This window comes from Schistocerca cancellata, chromosome 9 (assembly GCF_023864275.1).
Source record: "Schistocerca cancellata isolate TAMUIC-IGC-003103 chromosome 9, iqSchCanc2.1, whole genome shotgun sequence".
Classification (NCBI taxonomy): domain Eukaryota; kingdom Metazoa; phylum Arthropoda; class Insecta; order Orthoptera; family Acrididae; genus Schistocerca; species Schistocerca cancellata.
Window position 1 is genome coordinate 128,250,889 of NC_064634.1, and position 18,734 is coordinate 128,269,622.

General features: G+C 44.5%; 1 pseudogene; it reads right to left on the reverse strand.

Annotated features, from left to right (window-relative positions):
• Positions 1-17,823: 17,823 nt before the first annotated feature.
• On the reverse strand, positions 17,824-17,941 carry LOC126102252 (5S ribosomal RNA; annotated as a pseudogene).
• Between the last annotated feature and the right edge of the window lie 793 nt (positions 17,942-18,734).

Genomic DNA, 18,734 nt, shown 5'->3' on the forward strand with positions numbered 1-18,734 from the left:
TGGCTCCCTACATATCATACAAACAGAAAATCTAAAGGCTTTTTTCTCCTTTCTGGACCATTTTCTCAGATCTTCAACACACACAAAATATACCTTATGCAGCGCCCACGATATATCTTGGTCAAGTTTAGATCGAAAGTATGATAGATAAACTTTTTTCACAAAGTCTGTAATGTTTCTTTGGTGTTTTTTAATCACAAATTCACCACAAATATAACAAAAACTGTCAGCAGAGGTTTTACAACCAAGATTAGACATTGTACTGAGCACATGTGCAGGAAATGGGAAAGTGAGGTTAGGTTGACAGTAAACAAAACACCATCCATTAAGACAAAAATAGAATCCACCTTTTATTGCGAGCAACTGTTTTTCAGCAGTACTACCAACGTCATCTACATTCATTACACTTCCTTTTTAAATTATTTTAACTATATAAAAGTTGTTAAATTCTTCAAAAAATCTCTTAATTCAATAAATTTAAATGTGAAATGTGAAGAAGTGGTGGGTGATTTAGTTTTTTAAGTATCACATTTGGATTTCCCACCCTAAAAACATAAGAATAAGGAATTTTAAGCAAAAAAGTTTTTCCATCGTTGTCATGTGCTATTGGTAGCAGTTTGGAACTGATGAGTGATTCTTTCTGCTGATTTCATGCGATATTTGTATAATCAGTTTCCCCAGCGCTCGACGGTCCCTGTCCATTATTTCATGAGTTCTGTCTGGGCTTGATGTAGCTGTGATTGTTCCTTCACATTTCCACTTCACAACGACAGCATCAACAGTCGATTTGGCAGCTGTAGAAGCAATGAAATGTCCCTAATGGATCTCTTACTCAGGTGACATGCAGTGTCTACATTCCGACTAAGATTACTTGATAGTTGACATCTTGCCGGTACAGTGTTGCCGTATTGGCTGCCACCCACCGCTCGGTTACAGGCGACACACTCGCAAGGTGAGTCACTTCGCAAAAGCGCGTAATATGTAACGTGCAGCAAAGTTGGAAGCAGCCGCTGCGATATATGACGGAAATAGAAGATGCTCTGTCAACAGCTGATTTTAAGTCACCAATGACTGAACTGTGGCAGACGAGCGTTTTGTAGCCCTGATTGTAAACTCATGTCCTAAACTAACCGCAACCTCGCGATGTGCAATGAATGCGAGAAAACGACGATTAACAATCTGCGGCAAAACTAAAACAACACTCGCTTTGTTCATGGCGTTTAAGGGTAACCTCTATGAGCAAACTCAAGAGACCGAGTAATGTCTAATATGCTCGTTTGCATAACCATCTTCAGTTGTAAAATTTCAGTTTTAGCGGCAGAAGCAAACTGTAATTTCTCGCTGTCACAGATTACCTGAAACTATCCTCACACTGGCGATACAGGATGCAGCTGATGAGCAACTGATGAGCAGTCCCAATTGATAATTGGTTGCAGATTATAGGCGGATTCCAAACGAAGAAAAAATGATAGGAAGAAACATTGCGATCTTGAAACTGACGTAGTAAAGTACCAGAAATTTAAAAAATTGCATTTGAACATATTAACTGAATAGAAATGATAAGCAAAGTTTTTCGATTAGATTTAGAAAAATAAATAATTTCACTGCATTTGACGAGATTCGAACTGTGGACCTTCCACAGGAGAGTTTTATACACTTCCCACTACACCACGCCGTTAAACAGCAAAACACTGTTATATTTATGACTCTGGTGATCCAGCCTGATTAATTTAATTGACAGCCTTAAAAAAATCGACTTCACGCAATTTCATGCGAAGTTTGTCTAATGAAAGCGTTTGGTTAGTGGTTCAAATGGTTCAAATGGCTCTGAGCACTATGGGACTCAACTTCTCAGGTCATTAGTCCCCTAGAACTTAGAACTACTTAAACCTAACTAACCTAAGGACATCACACACATCCATGCCCGAGGCAGGATTCGAACCTGCGACCATAGCGGTCTCGCGGTTCCAGACTGCAGCGCCTAGAACCGCACGGCCACTTCGGCCGGCTGTTTGGTTAGTGCTGTGCGTGAAACGTGTATATTTCGTTAACATCTTTGCACGTATGTGTGTGTGTGTGTGTGTGTGTGTGTGTGTGTGTGTGTGTGTGTGTGTCTATGTGTGTGTGTGCGTGTGTGTGCGCGTGGGTGGGTTTATCTGTGTTTCTGCTGTGGTTATCATGTGTGATGGAATACAAAATAAAAGAGCCAGACGCAAGATTCGAGACCCAAACACATCAAGAAAGAAAGCCGGACAAAGAATTGGGAAGCAAACTAATAGTCGTGCCAGTTCGGCAACGGCGAACAGTTTGGGGGTGACGCTGAGCGCTCTGATGAGAGGAAGCTAATTTACAGAGAAAAAATAAACATAAATGTCAAAACAGCATTTTCTACCAAGGAATAAAACTGTACAACAAATTACCAAAAGAGATTAAAGAAATTGCCACAATACACTATTTAAAAAGGCAGCTAAAAAGTACATGTTATGCAATACATTTTATACACTGAAGGATTACTTAGCTAAAACAGTGTAGGGGTTTGATAAAGAATGTTATACAAATAAATAATAATAATAATGATTATAAAATATCCAACATTCCGCATAACACCTTCACTTTATATCTTTTTCCTTCTTTTTTTCCTTTCTGGAAATACTTACCACCAAGCTATGCATAGCACAATACTAGTACTTCTTCCTCTTTCTGAGCTTAACATCTCACTCATTATTTTCAGGATAGCAAATGGGAAGTTGCAGTACAGAAAATGTCCCAGAGATCAGAGTGTGTGTGTGTGTGTGTGTGTGTGTGTGTGTGTGTGTGTGTGTGTGTGTAGTGAGTGAAGTGTTATGAAACAATGTGTGTATAGCGTGTGCAGTGACTGATAGTTAGATATGAGTGAACAATGTGGCATTACATTATTTAATAAGTTATTTGTAAAAAAAAGCATTGTATACCAGGAGTAAATCTAATGATTGTCTCTAACTAGAAGTCTGTAAATATATGTGCATACGAATTAGCTTATTTTAAATTGATCGAAATTTTTAAATACTATGACATGTCCTATATCCTTGTAAAAAGAGAGCTACGGATGAATAACGCTACTACAACTACTACTGCAACACGTGAAGTGTCAACTATCAAGTAATTTTGGTCGGGCTGCAGCTAATGTTTTCTAGCGGTTCTGGCGCTGCAGTCCGGAACCGCGGGACTGCTACGGTCGCAGGTTCGAATCCTGCCTCGGGCATGGGTGTGTGTGATGTCTTTAGGTTAGTTAGGTTTAAGTAGTTCTAAGTTCTAGGGGACTTATGACCTCAAATGTTGAGTCCCATAGTGCTCAGAGCCATTTTTTTGAGCTAATGTTTGAAGTTACTGTTGTTACTGCTTCTCTACTGACAACACAGTAATCCCCTCCTCCTTTTATACTGGCAGGTCCGCCTCTCGTGACATTTATTTGTTCAAATGGCTCTGAGCACTATGGGACTTAACTTCTGAGGTCATCAGTCCCCTAGAACTTAGAACTACTTAAACCTAACTAACCTAAGGACATCACACACATCCATGACAGAGGCAGGATTCGAACCTGCGACCGTAGCAGTCGCGCGGTTCCGGACTGCGCGCCTAGAACCGCGAGACCACCGCGGCCGGCATTTATTTGTTAATTTCGCATTACGTGGGGGTGGCCCGATACTTTGATATATGGATGGTCGTCGGGAATCAAATTTTCTGGATAACACTAGTAATAATTCTACATTTGCCATAGTCAGTGTTCAGTGCAGTGCAACTGCATTATACAGACAGGGAGACTGTTATGCCAGAGAAGCTGCAAATGATATCATTTATTGGCTCAGAGGCGAATTCATATTGCCTTCGGTCAGGATACACAAACAACGGCTTTGGGGAACGAGCTACGAATTTTGTGATTGGACGCTCTGAAATTGGCCAATTATCGGTGTTCCGAGAGCAGAAGTTATGCAGAATGCCGACAACCAAAGAAACCACAACAGCTGCGCGAGAAAGCCACTGCTAACAGTGGCGCTGGTCGATACTTCGCCAGTTGTGTTCCACAAGGACCCAAATAGCCCGACTCTGCAACGGCAGTGGAGAGGTCAATACAATTTACTGCCTCACCCCACCCACTGCACACCGCCCAACGGTTTTCAGCTACTCATTTCGATATCATACAGTAAGCATCAGCTGTCACATCTTCAGTTACACGTTGTAGCTTGTCACTTAAGCATGGCAGTGGCACCTGTATTTCTTATGTGTTTGTCAACGCACCCTGTGGCTGGCACAGACTGAGGTGCACTGTAACATAATATTCTCGGCTACACTGTGGGACTGTCTTGGTTTTTAAGGACGCCAGAAGCGATTTCCAGCACCCAGTGGAAGGGAACCTTTTCCAGCATGGAGGTGATGACCTGACATTTTCACAGTCCGTCTAAGTACTTTGTGGCTGGAACCTATTCGGCTGAGGATTGCCTCCGTAGCCGAATGGTTATCGTTGCTGCCTTCAGTGTGAAAGGTAACCACCACTGATTTTTCAGAGGAAGGAAGTTCTGCAACGGGTCCCACTCAACTTCCTGAGTGCAAACGACAAACTTCTTGAATAAGCAAGATGTGGCATCATCAGGAGTCAAATGGTTCAAATGGCTCTGAGCACTATGGGACTTAACATCTGAGGTCATCAGTCCCCTAGAACTTAGAACTACTTAAACCTAACTAACCTAAGGACAGCGCACAACACCCAGTCATCACGGGCGCGGGAAGCGAGAACGTCACCGCACGACCAATTGCCAGTTTTCGACTACACTGACGTGGATCATTGTGGATTAACGCTTTCAAACGGTCTTTATCAAACACGAAAGTCTTCCTGAAAGTGGAGAGCTACTAATATCAAAACGTTCGTCCTTATAACGGGAAAAACCATTTTCTTGCTCTGTCCGCTGGCATTATCTCCACACACGGCGCAAATGTTTCTGGCAGCCTCCACTGCTGTCAACCCTCTACTGAACCCAAACAGAAGAATACGTCGGAAATGTTCCGATTTCTCCACTTAACACTCCATTTTCTAGCATGCACTGACAATATGTACAGTCAAATAGCAACAGTGAACTACAAACAGAAAATGACAATCGATAAATAAACTCTTAGCAACCGGAATATCAACATGCGAAACGAAAACGTTACGAACTTATGCACCAGCCTAACAGAATGCAATTATAACTGTAAGTAAAATGCCTAAGGATCACACGTCAATGCATACCGAGCCTGAAGACCCTAATCAAATGGTTCAAACGGCTCTGAGCACTATGGGACTTAACATCTGAGGTCATCAGTCCCCTAGAACTACTTAAACATAACTAACCTAAGGACATCACACACATCCATGCCCGAGGCAGGATTCGAACCTGCGACCGTAGCGGTCGCGCGATTCCAGACTGAAGCGCCTTTAACCGCGTGGCCACACTGGCCGGCCATCAGCAGTCATCTGCCTTGTAGGTAGCAGTCCAACAGCCTCAAGGGCTGATTTTTTATATTTACTTCGCTTTACCTAGCTTAAGGGCTAGCTTAAGGGCTAGAAAGATTCTCATGGAGAAAGGTAGTTTCCAACACCTGTTGGAAATAAACTTCCGAAAAGTCATGGTGGGAAGCATCACTGTGCATAGAAGTGCTGTTGGTGGGGGCAGGAAGCTCCAAGTGAAAGTGCACGCATTTCCGCTCATAAAAGTAAAGTCTTGTGGCATGAATGGCGAGGAGACCAAGAAGGACAGGTTCAGCTGCCTAATTGGAAAGGTTTTTCCTATCTTATGCGCCTACAGACACATTTCTTTTACCAAATACGAGAGCTGTATGAAGAAGTGTATCTGTTATACGTAGGTGACTTCAAATGGACGTGTCTGTGCGTAGTGTCGTGCCACGTTCGTGTTGAGAATGATTAGAAAAGGCAGAGAGTGAAACCCAGTGCCAGCATATTCCTTTAGGATAGCATCAAAGAGACCACCGAGCTCCCATCTAGCAGACTGTAAACCATCGACAGCGTCGCATGCCCCAATGAGACATTGGACAGGTTTGGAATTTAATCCAGGATACTGGCGCCAAGACTGGTGATCGGGGATTTTGCAGCACTACCTCTCGTGGCTCTCTGCCGCAAAGGCAAAATGTCGACAGCACACTGTGTGCTGGGTAGTCACCCGTCCAAGCACGGGCCACCCCCGCCGGTGGTGAACTTCTGAGATCAGACGCGAACTGGTCTATCCATCTCGGCATCGCCCTTGACATTTTCGCTTATGAAGTTGTTTGGTTTGAACTTGTGAATGAAAAAATTGTGTTCTGGAGGAGCCTGGAGCTTTCAAAATGGAATGGAGAGCTGGAAACTTTCTACGTCACACGTCGTACACTCTCTGGTGCGCAAGTGGTGTTCGAAAGAGTTTAACATTTCTGAAGTCAAGAGTTCGTAATCCTTCGCGATCTGTAAGTAGCCGGTTTAGGTTTTTTATATTGGTAATACCACGTAGCGCTCTGATGAAAATCACTGGCTGTGCTGTGTGCAGTCTGTGGCTAGTTTGCATTGTTGTCTGCCATTGTAGTGTTGGGCAGTTGGATGTTAACAGCGCGTAGCGCTGTGCAGTTGGAGGTGAGCCGCTAGCAGTGGTGGATGTGGGGAGAGAAATGGCGGAGTTTTGAAATTTGTAAGACTGGATGTCATGAACTGCTATGTATATTATGATTTTTCAACACTATTAAGGTACGGTAAATACATTGTTTGTTCTCTATTAAAATCTTTCATTTGCTGACTATGCCTATCAGTAGTTAGTGCCTTCCGTAGTTTGAATCTTTTATTTAGCTGGCAGTAGTGGCGTTCGCTGTATTGTAGTAGTTCGAGTAACGAAGATTTTTGGTGAGATAAGTGATTTGTGAAAAGTATAGGTTAATGTTAGTCAGGGCCATTCTTTTGTAGGGATTTTTGAAAGTCAGATTGCGTTGCGCTAAAAATATTGTGTGTCAGTCTAAATACAGTCATGTATAATTTTTCTAAGGGGAAGTTACAGATCAACATAGTTAAGATCCAACTCAGAAATCCTGCAACAATTAGAAAATATGTTCTCGGAATTCTCTTTCTTCTATCTCCAATTTTCTAGGCGAGGGAACATAAACATTCTCAATAGGAATAACCTTCATGTCAGAGTGTGGTGACATTAGCTAGATGGAGGTGGTGTTCAGGACCAGCAGGTGCCTTGAAAATGATGAAAATGTGAAATTTTTAATTGGTTATTAAAAATAGTTTGAAGTATGCTTTGTGCGAATATCAAAGTGTTTTAGGCCAAATCTTTATTTAAAGGTCCTAAAAGTCAGTTTAAATGGGAGCTTGCAGAGTGAAACACGCCCAGTTTTTGTTGTGATCTCTGATTTCATAAGCCCGCGGACGTTGATTTGAGCTTTCAGCTGTTGGCTACACAGTTCGTCATCTTGCATTCAGTTGTTTCTTACAGTAATAACGTCTTTTTGTTTCTGAGAAAGAAGAGCCGAAACCGAAGCAAAGGTCTGCAGGACGAGGAAGAAATAAAACCGCGAATATAAACATTATAAATTCTCGAGAATGTGATGATAATTTATCTAGTGCTAGTAGCGTAAATTTTAGGTTAGTTGACACTACTCCTTCTGTGAGTACAGAATCAAATATAACTGCCTCTACTCGCAGTTCTTCTAGGAGCAAGCTGTTATCCAATCTTCCTACATGGGGTCATGATGCAGAACACCCTGAAACCAACAGCAGAAATGTTATATTGGATATTAATGTATTTTCAGAAGCTTAGTTCGTTTTTAATATGTAAATTTATCAGAAATGTATTATAGGTAATGTATATACAATATAATTTTAAACTCAATTTCTCACAACTTCTGTTTTTCTAGCCAAAGTATCTTTTGGACTCGACTAATGTCTGAAGTAGTGCTGGAGGGAACTAACACCATGAATCCTGCAGGGCTGTCCATAAATCCGTAAGAGTACGAGGGGGCCGAGATTTCTTCTAAACAGCACGTTGCAAGGCATCGCAAATATGCTCAATAATATCCATGTGTGAGGAGTTTGGTGGCCATCGAAAGTGTTTAAACTTAGAAGGGTGTTCCTGGAGCTACTCTGTAGCAATTCTGGACGTGCTGGGTGTTGCGTTGCCCCGCTGGAATTACCCAAGTCCGACGGAATGCACAATGGACATGAATGGATGCAGGTGATCAGAAAGCATGCTTAAGTACGTGTCACATGTCAGAGTCGTATCTATACATATCAGGGGTCCCATATCGCTACAACTGCACACGCCCCACACCATTACAGAGCATCCACCAACTTGAACAGTCCCCTGCTGACATGCAGCATGCATGGATTCATGAGGTTGTCTCCATACCCGGTCACGTCCGTCCGCTCGATACAATTTAAAATAGACTCGTCCGACCGGGCAACATGTTTCCAGTCGTCAACAGTCCAACGTTGACGGGTCCAGAAGAGGCATAAAACTTTGCGTCGTGCAGTCATCAAAGGCACTTGAGTGGCCCTTCGGCTCCGAAAGCCCATATCGATGACGTTTCGTTGAACGCTTCGCACGCTGACACTTATTGATGGCCCAACATTGAAATCTGAAGCAATTTGCGAAAGGGTTGCACCTCTGTCACGCTGAACGCTTCTCTTCAGTCGTCGTCGGTCCCGTCGTTGCAGGATATTTTTCAGGCTCCATCGATGCCAGAAATTTGATGTTTTACCGAATTCCTGATATTCACGGTACACTCGTGAAATGGTTGTACAGGAAAATTCCCACTTCATCGCTACCTCGGAGATGCTGTGTCCCATCGTTCGTGCTTCGACTACAACACCAGGTTCTAACTCACTTGAATCTTCATAACCTGCCATTGTAGCAACAGAAACCTGTCTAACAAGTGCGTCAGACACATGTTGTGTCATATAGGCGTTGCCGACCGCAGCGCCGTATTGTGCCTGTTTACATATCTCTGTATTTGAATACGCTTGCCTATGCCAGTTTCTTGTTTCTTTGGCGCTTCAGTGTATTTATCGCAGGTCACATCGAACTTCTAACAGCCAATTGTCTTAGTACATGTGAGTGAAGTGACAATTTTTTAGCTTTGTATGTCATGAAGTACCCCATAAACTATTTTATTTTAAAAAATTACTTGGCAATGGCTCATTATCAAAACAATTTCAAAATTGCTATTTTAATAAATGATTGTTAAAAACTGTCAGCTTGTTAGCAAATAATGTAAATGTTTGTGAGGAAAATTTCAGTTTTCAGCTTTTACGTTTTTCTGAGAAAAGGCACACTGAGAACGGTGAATTAAACAAGGCAGAGGTACCTTCTCCTTTAATCTAAATGACAAAGGTCTAATTGAAGTCATTATAATATACTTGTTTCTTTGGAAATTTAAAGTGTGGTATTGCTGTGTAACTTTTTACCTTCTAAATTTGAAGTTTAACCTGTTTCATCTTCGTGGAGATTATCAGCGGAAGCTGCTAGGAACCAGCTGGTGGCGGTATATTGACTGTCAGCGGTGGTTGCTTTCTAGTTCAATGTTCCGTCTTCTGACTGCTATCAGCTTCCTACAGGTATCCATATATTATTGGTTTTGCTGTAGGGGACCCGTGGTATCCAATGGGCTCACCACAGAGTGACGGTGTCAATATGATTTATTAGGTTTCTTACCTTCAACAATCTTTCTTTCCACACTCCACTGGTGAAAGGACCGTGAACAAAATTTAATATATGACATAATAAAACATTTCATGATGATTCGCACAATATGCTGGGGTTGGTCAAAAATATGGACTGGGGTTGGACAAAAATATGGAGACAGCACGAGAAATGTATGCTTGAATATAAATGCAGATGTTACCCAAGTATGCAGGTTGCGCTGTTCTACACTCCTGGAAATTGAAATAAGAACACCGTGAATTCATTGTCCCAGGAAGGGGAAACTTTATTGACACATTCCTGGGGTCAGATACATCACATGATCACACTGACAGAACCACAGGCACATAGACACAGGCAACAGAGCATGCACAATGTCGGCACTAGTACAGTGTATATCCACCTTTCGCAGCAATGCAGGCTGCTATTCTCCCATGGAGACGATCGTAGAGATGCTGGATGTAGTCCTGTGGAACGGCTTGCCATGCCATTTCCACCTGGCGCCTCAGATGGACCAGCGTTCGTGCTGGACGTGCAGACCGCGTGAGACGACGCTTCATCCAGTCCCAAACATGCTCAATGGGGGACAGATCCGGAGATCTTGCTGGCCAGGGTAGTTGACTTACACCTTCTAGAGCACGTTGGGTGGCACGGGATACATGCGGACGTGCATTGTCCTGTTGGGACACTAAGTTCCCTTGCCGGTCTAGGAATGGTAGAACGATGGGTTCGATGACGGTTTGGATGTACCGTGCACTACTATTCAGTGTCCCCTCGACGATCACCAGTGGTGTACGGCCAGTGTAGGAGATCGCTCCCCACACCATGATGCCGGGTGTTGGCCCTGTGTGCCTCGGTCGTATGCAGTCCTGACTGTGGCGCTCACCTGCACGGCGCCAAACACGCATACGACCATCATTGGCACCAAGGCAGAAGCGACTCTCATCGCTGAAGACGACACGTCTCCATTCGTCCCTCCATTCACGCCTGTCGCGACACCACTGGAGGCGGGCTGCACGATGTTGGGGCGTGAGCGGAAGACGGCCTAACGGTGTGCGGGACCGTAGCCCAGCTTCATGGAGACGGTTGCGAATGGTCCTCGCCGATACCCCAGGAGCAACAGTGTCCCTAATTTGCTGGGAAGTGGCGGTGCGGTCCCCTACAGCACTGCATAGGATCCTACGGTCTTGGCGCGCATCCGTGCGTCGCTGCGGTCCGGTCCCAGGTCGACGGGCACGTGCACCTTCCGCCGACCACTGGCGACAACATCGATGTACTGTGGAGACCTCACGCCCCACGTGTTGAGCAATTCGGCGGTACGTCCACCCGGCCTCCCGCATGCCCACTATACGCCCTCGCTCAAAGTCCGTCAACTGCACATACGGTTCACGTCCACGCTGTCGCGGCATGCTACCAGTGTTAAAGACTGCGATGGAGCTCCGTATGCCACGGCAAACTGGCTGACACTGACGGCGGCGGTGCACAAATGCTGCGCAGCTAGCGCCATTCGATGGCCAACACCGCGATTCCTGGTGTATCCGCTGTGCCGTGCGTGTGATCATTGCTTGTACAGCCCTCTCGCAGTGTCCGGAGCAAGTATGGTGGGTCTGACACACCGGTGTCAATGTGTTCTTTTTTCCATTTCCAGGAGTGTATTTGACAGGAACGCCACCTGTGGGATGCCCTCACTAAGCTGGAAGCGTCAGTCGTGAGCACAACAGTGGATACGAGTATGTAGCTGTGAGGGCGTTATGATGGAGCTAAGCGAATTCAAAACTAGGCACATTGTTGCTGCTCGTATAAAGGGTGCTTCCGTAACCAAGATGGCCGAAGTTTTTGGTGTTTCAAAGTCTACTGTATAGAATAATCATCTGCACACAGGAAAGCAGGGAAACATCATCCGGTAAGTCACAAACCGGACGAAAGCGTGTGTTGAGTGATCTTGACACACGGTCATTCAAGAGGAGTGTGACGAAAAATAAGAGGGCGACCCTCGCAAACCCTGTCAGCACCAAACCAACAAGTATGGTGCTGTAGAAGAAGGTAATTGCAGGGCGAATTGGAAATCTACGAGGGTAATCCCAAAAGTAAGGTCTCCTATTTTTTTATAAGTACATAGACCTGTTTATTTCTGCAATGGCTTACATCAGTTTACAGTTTGAACATTTAGCTATTTTTCGACGTAGTCACCATTTCTGTCGATGCATTTTCGTAGACGCTGTGGCAGTTTTTGTATGCCCATGTCATACCAGCTCGCCGCCATGCTGTTCAGAAAGTTATGAACCTCTTCTTTCATCTCGTCGTCGGAGCTGAATCACTTTCCGGACAAATGTTCTTTTAACTTAGGGAATAGGTGATAGTCACTGGGCGCCAAGTCAGGACTATAGGGTGGGTGGGTGATTATGTTGCACTGAAACTGTTGCAGGAGAGCAACGGTTTTCCGAGCGATGTGTGGGCGAGCGTTGGCATGGAGAATGTGTACACCCTTGCTCAACATTCTTCATCTCCGATTCTGAGTTGCCCGTTTGAATTTTTTCAGAGTCGCACAGTACCTGTCAGCGTTAATAGTGGTCCCAGTGGGCATAAAGTCGACCAACAATACCCCTTTCCGATCCCAAAAAACGGCTGTCATGACTTTACCGGCAGACTGTGTTTGTTTGAATTTCCGCGGCTTTGGCGAAGAAGGATGCCGCCACTGGCGTGATTGTTGCTTGGTTTCAGGTGTAAAGTGGTATGCCCAGGTTTCGTCACCCGTGACAATTGAGTCCAGAAAATTATCCTGTTTGGTTGCAACGCGGTGAAGAAATGCGCGGGAAACATGAACTCGTTGCCGCATGTGGTCCTCAGTCAGCTTGCCTGTCACGCATCTTGCGCACACCTTCCGGTAGTTCAATGTTTCCGTTAAAATTCTGTGAGCTACGGTCGCAGGTTCGAATCCTGCCTCGGGCATGGATGTCCTTAGGTTAGTTAGGTTTAATTAGTTCTAAGTTCTACGCGACTGATGACCTCAGAAGTTAAGTCGCATAGTGCTCAGAGCCATTTGAACCATTTTTGATCCGCCGATCTTCACGCATACTTTGCTCAACCTTCAACACCGCCTCCTCAGAAACTGAGGGTCTCCCGCTCCTTTGTTCGTCGTGTATTTCGGTCCGACCAGCTGCAAACTCTCTACACCACTTACCAACATTTTTGACATCCATGCACGACACACCATATACTTCCGTCAGTTGGCGATGGATTTCAATCGGCGCAGTGCCCTTTGCGTTCAAAAACCGAATAACCGCGCGCAATTCATACTTGGCAGTAAAATCCAACGGGAGCTCCATTCTCAACGGCTGCCAAGCCAAGACTGAACACCTCAGCGCGGCGTCCGCATGTTTACACACAGCGCGTGGAGCACTCTTCATAACAGTGTGACCAACTGCCACACAAACAGAGTTCTGTACTTATAAAAAAAAATAGGAGACCTTACTTTTGGGATTACCCTCGTAAAACCAATCATCAATAACGCAAATGCCCATAAGAGGAAAATTTTGTGCCTTAACCATAAAACTTGGACTACAGACCAATGGAAGAATGTCATTTGGTCGGATGAGTCATCTTTCACACTGTTTCCAACTACTGGCCGAGTTTACCTCCAAAGAGTGAAACTTAGCGGGCTTTCGGTGATGATTTAGGCAGCCATCGGCTAGGTCGAAATACTGCGACGATTATGTAGCCATGTTTGTTCCTCAGTGGTGTTGCTGTATTCCAGTACGATAGAGCTCCAGTTCACAGAGTTTGCATCGTCCAGCACCGATTTTATGAACACGAGGATAGGTTGTCGCACCTCCCTGGCCATCATAGTCACAAGATCTCAATGTCATTTTGCTTTGGTCGCCTACACTGGAGAGAAGGCAGCTTGATCGCTATCTATCTCCACCATCGTTACCTGAACTTGCCACTATTTTGCATTAACAATGGTGCTCAAACAAGATTCCCTTGAGAACCATACGGGTCCTGTATTTACACGTTACGAGACGACTGGAAGCTGTTTTGAAAACCAACAGGTGGTAATGTGTTGTGTTTGTGGTGTTACCACTCAATGTAACTCGACAGAAACGTTGATCAACAGGATAGAGTGATGGCATGCAAACGAGAGCAGCGAAATGTTCACAGGCTGTTTCGTTTCACAGGAGAATTACTGCCAGAAATACTGCCATATCAGAAGTGACCCAGTATATCGTGAAGGCGTACATAGCAATATTCAACACTTAATATTCATGGAATTTTCTGGAGGTTCCACTCCCGTAGAGGCCATCAAGCTTAAATTAGCTTCACTACACCTTGTACGTCAGCGTATTTACTGTCATTTTTCCCGCGCTGCAATCAGTGAATGCAATAGGAAGACGCGTTAGTATATGGAGCTCTTTATAGTGGTTTTCAGCTTATAGACCTGAGGTCTCCATGGTGGAGCTGACAAAAAGTAACCGGTTACTGAGAGGTAGCAGTTACTGTAATAACCGCTCATCTGTTACTAGCAGTTATTTAAATACAGGGTGTCCAGAAAAGGGCTCCCTGATTTCAAAATTAAATACCTCGAAAACAAAGATCGATAGAGGAATGCAGTAAACTGTATGCTTATTGTGAAAGCTATAAGAAGTTTATACAGCAGTTTGAAACAATAGTTACAAAAGCTGCTAACATATGGCGCTGTACGCTCTATAGCTCGTATCAGCATACATAAGTGAAATAATCGCATGAAAACAATCTTTGCAAAAAATCACATCACAATGTTTTCAAAATGTTCACCATTGGCACTACAGAGGTGGCGCAAACGAAGAATGAAATTCGCCATCACATTTCGCAGTGTCTCAACCGAAATGGATTCACATGCCACAGAGATCGCCGATTCAAGTTCGTCCAGCGTGGCGGGATGCTTCGGGTAGACCATGTCTTTCACTGTGCCCCACAAAAAAAGTTACAGGGAGTCAAATCCGGCGAATATGGAGGCCAATCCATGCCTGCACCAGTAAATTTGGGATGTTCCAAAGCAATGACTCGATTCCCGAAGTATTCCTCAAGAAAGCGAAACACTTGTTCGGTCCGATGTGGTCGGGCTCCATTTTGCATAAACCATTCAGTACCAGGTCGATCCTCTAACGCTTTCTGTGTGGCGACAAATTGTTCCAAAATTGCAACTTAACGTGCACCAGTGACCATTTCTCGAATGAAAAAAGGGCCAATAATTCCTCTGCTGCATACTGCAGCCCACACAGTAACTTTAGAATACAGGGGTTTCGCTTCACACCAATATGGCTTTTCGGAACCCCTAAATCGCCAGTTCTGCTTATTCACGTATCCATTCAGGTGGAAGCGTGCTTCATCTGTAAACCAGATGCAGCCAAGATCAATCATTGTGAGCATCTGATTAGCAAAGGCAACCCTTTGTTGCACAGCTCGTACGGGTATGGCCTGGTGCGTTTGAATTTTGAATGGAAACACGAGTAGGCTCTTTCTCAGTATTTTCTGCGTGCTGGAACGCTTCAAACCAGTCTCAGATGCAATTCTACGGACGGATGACATTGGATCTCGCTAAATAATTCCAGAAACTGTGGCGATATTTTCAGGCGTAACTGCGGTTTGCTTGTGGCCAACATGCCCCACTAGATCATCAGTTAAGCTGCCTGTTCGTTGAAATTTTGCGAAGAGCGTACGAATGATTTTCGCATCGGGTCCTTTTCGAACATTAAATCGTGCTTGAAAACTTCGCCTTGTTGCCGTAGGACTCTCTTCTAACCTGTGGTACTCTAGCACCAGAAAAACGCGTTGTTCAATGGAGTACATGGTTTTAATCTCTTCCTTCGTTACGCTAACCTCCTTTCACGTTTCAATAGTGGAACTGATCGCTCTGGGCTTCGGATCACTATTTATATTCGGCATTACGTATGGCGATTACAGCGCCATCTGTTAGCAACTATTGTATTTCAAACTACTGTATAAACTTCTTACAGCTTTCACAATAAACATACCGTTTACTGCATTCCTCTATCGATCTTTGTTTTCGATATATTTAATTTTGAAATCAGGGAGTCCTTTTCCGGACACCCTGTAGCTGTCAACAGTGCGAGACGCCATCAGTTTACCGAAATGCATACCATACTACCTTTTCTCTTCATCTGAGAACCAGCCACGGGGAAATGAAGAGATCAGAGGGATGCAATTATTCTATTACTCACGGAAGTAACTGTCAGACTGCGCGCCATCTGTTTATGGAAGTTTGTACGAGGTGCATTCAAGTTCTAAGGCCTCCGACTTTTTTTCTCCGGACTGGAAAGAGATAGAAACATGCGCATTGTTTTAAAATGAGGCCGCGTTCATTGTCAATAAGTCCCACCGTACGGTAGATGGAATTTTACCGCCAGCGGCGAGAATGAGAACTGTTTTAAATACTTAAAATGGCGACGTTTTCCTTACTTGAACAGCGTGCAATCATTCGTTTTCTGAATTTGCGTGGTGTGAAACCAATTGAAATTCATCAACAGTTGAAGGAGACATGTGGTGATGGAGTTATGGATGTGTCGAAAGTGCGTTCGTGGGTGCGACAGTTTGATGAAGGCAGAACATCGTGTGACAACAAACCGAAACAACCTCGGGCTTGCACAAGCCGGTCTGACGAAATGATAGAGAAAGTGGAGAGAATTGTTTTGGGGGATCGTCGAATGACTGTTGAACAGATCGCCTCCAGAGTTGGCATTTCTGTGGGTTCTGTGCACACAATCCTGCATGACTACCTGAAAATGCGAAAAGTGTCATCCAGGTGGGTGCCACGAATGCTGACTGACGACCACACGGCTGCCCGTGTGGCATGTTGCCAAGCAATGTTGACGCGCAACGACAGCATGAATGGGACTTTCTTTTCGTCGGTTGTGACAATGGATGAGATGTGGATGCCATTTTTCAATCCAGAAACAAAGCGCCAGTCAGCTCAATGGAAGCACACAGATTCACCACCACCAAAAAAATTTCGGGTAACCGCCAGTGCTGAAAAAATGATGGTGTCCATGTTCTGGGACAGCGATGGCGTAATCCTTACCCATTGCGTTCCAAAGGGCACTACGGTAACAGGTGCATCCTACGAAAATGTTTTGAAGCACAAATTCCTTCCTGCACTGCAACAAAAACGTCCGGGAATGGCTGCGCGTGTGCTGTTTCACCAAGACAACGCACCCGCACATCGAGCTAACGTTACGCAACAGATTCTTCGTGATAACAACTTTGAAGTGATTCCTCATGCTTTTTCCAACAATGAAAGACACTCTCCGTGGCCGCACATTCACCAGCCGTGCTGCTATTGCCTCAGCGATTTTCCTGTGGTCAAAACAGACTCCTAAAGAAGCCTTCGCCGCTGGCATGGAATCATGGCGTCAGCATTGTGAAAAATGTGTACGTCTGCAGGGCGATTACGTCGAGAAGTAACGCCAGTTTCATCGATTTCGGGTGAGTAGTTAATTAGAAAAAAAATCGGAGGCCTTAGAAGTTGAATGGACCTCGTAAATGTCTTCCTGTCTGTTTATATCTCTTGGCTGAAGAGCAGCGCTTATGCTGCTGCCAGCCCGCCCCTGATGGGGAATGGAAATGACAATAAAGGGGAAAAAAAAGAAAAATCCTCAGCTCGCGGTGTAGTGGCTAGTGTTGCTGCGTCTGAATCACGGGGTCCCAGATTCGATTCCTGGTCGGGTTGGGGATTTTTCTCTGCCTGGGGACTGGGTGTTTGTGTTGTCCTCGTCTTCTCCTCATCCTTTCATCATCCTCATCTGCATAACAGGGTGGCGACAGTAAGGGCATCCGGCTACCTCTTGAATTAACCCAGCCAAATCTGACCGTAACCATGCCGGCCCTGGACACTGTTGGACTAACACAGTAGGAAAAGAAAAGAAAAAAAAAAAAGCACTCCGTCTTCAGGCCACAAGTGGCCCATCGGGACCATCCCACCGCCGTGTCATCCGCAGCTGAGGATGCGGATAGGAGGGGCGTGTGGTCAGCACACCGCTCTCCCGGTCGTTACGATGGTTTTCTTTGACCGGAGCTGCTACTATTCGGTCGAGTAGCTCCTCAATTGGCATCACGAGGCTGAGTGCACCCCGAAAAATGGCAACAGCACATGGCGGCCCGGATGGTCACCCATCCAAGTGCCGGCCACGCCCGACAGCGCTTAACTTCGGTGATCTGACGGGAGCCGGTGTATCCACTGCGGCAAGACCGTTGTCAGGAAAAAGAAGAAGAAGAAGAAGAAGAAGAAGAAGAAGAATATTTTTCTGTGGCAATTATGCTCTTCGCCCACAATTATTGTTCTCTGGGAGTTTCGGGCGACCACTACAGGTAACCTGGAACTTGGTAACTGTCTTTGACTCCAATAGGCCGCAGCTCGAGATGTGGGTATATCAAAACTACGGTTTGGTAGTTTTGGCACAGTGCATAAATGACGTAGTAAGTGGTAGATTTACCGGCAGTGTTGGTAGCATTGGTAGGGAGACAAACAAATTAATGCGTAAGAGAGAAACTGGGAGCCGACGACTTCTCCTTGTTTGTTTGTATCCCTGGTTGTTTGTTTTGTGCATAACCACACAGAATCCATGCACATAATTAGAACCCCACATGATTCAGTGTTAATCCATTGTGTATTTTATATCCTTACAGAATATAATTGCGTTTCATAAGTATTAACAATTAGTTGATCGTATAACTTCTGCCCTTTTATGTAACGAAAGCAATTACTTTTGTTGCAACTGCTGTTTACATGCACAAAAATAAAAATCTAAATAGTTCTTATGTTATTTTTCACGCAATAAAACGTACTTCATCGTGATCGAAGACAGTTCCCTGTTATTACTGATAAATTAGAAAGTTGTTTGTGAACAACAAAAACATGCTTTACATAAGCTCAACAAAGTATTGAAACACGACTCGATTTATTTTTGTTTTGCGTTTTTTATAACTTTTAGTTTTTTAAGGAAAAAGCTATGTGATAAATTTGTATTGTTGTTTTTATTGTACCTACAA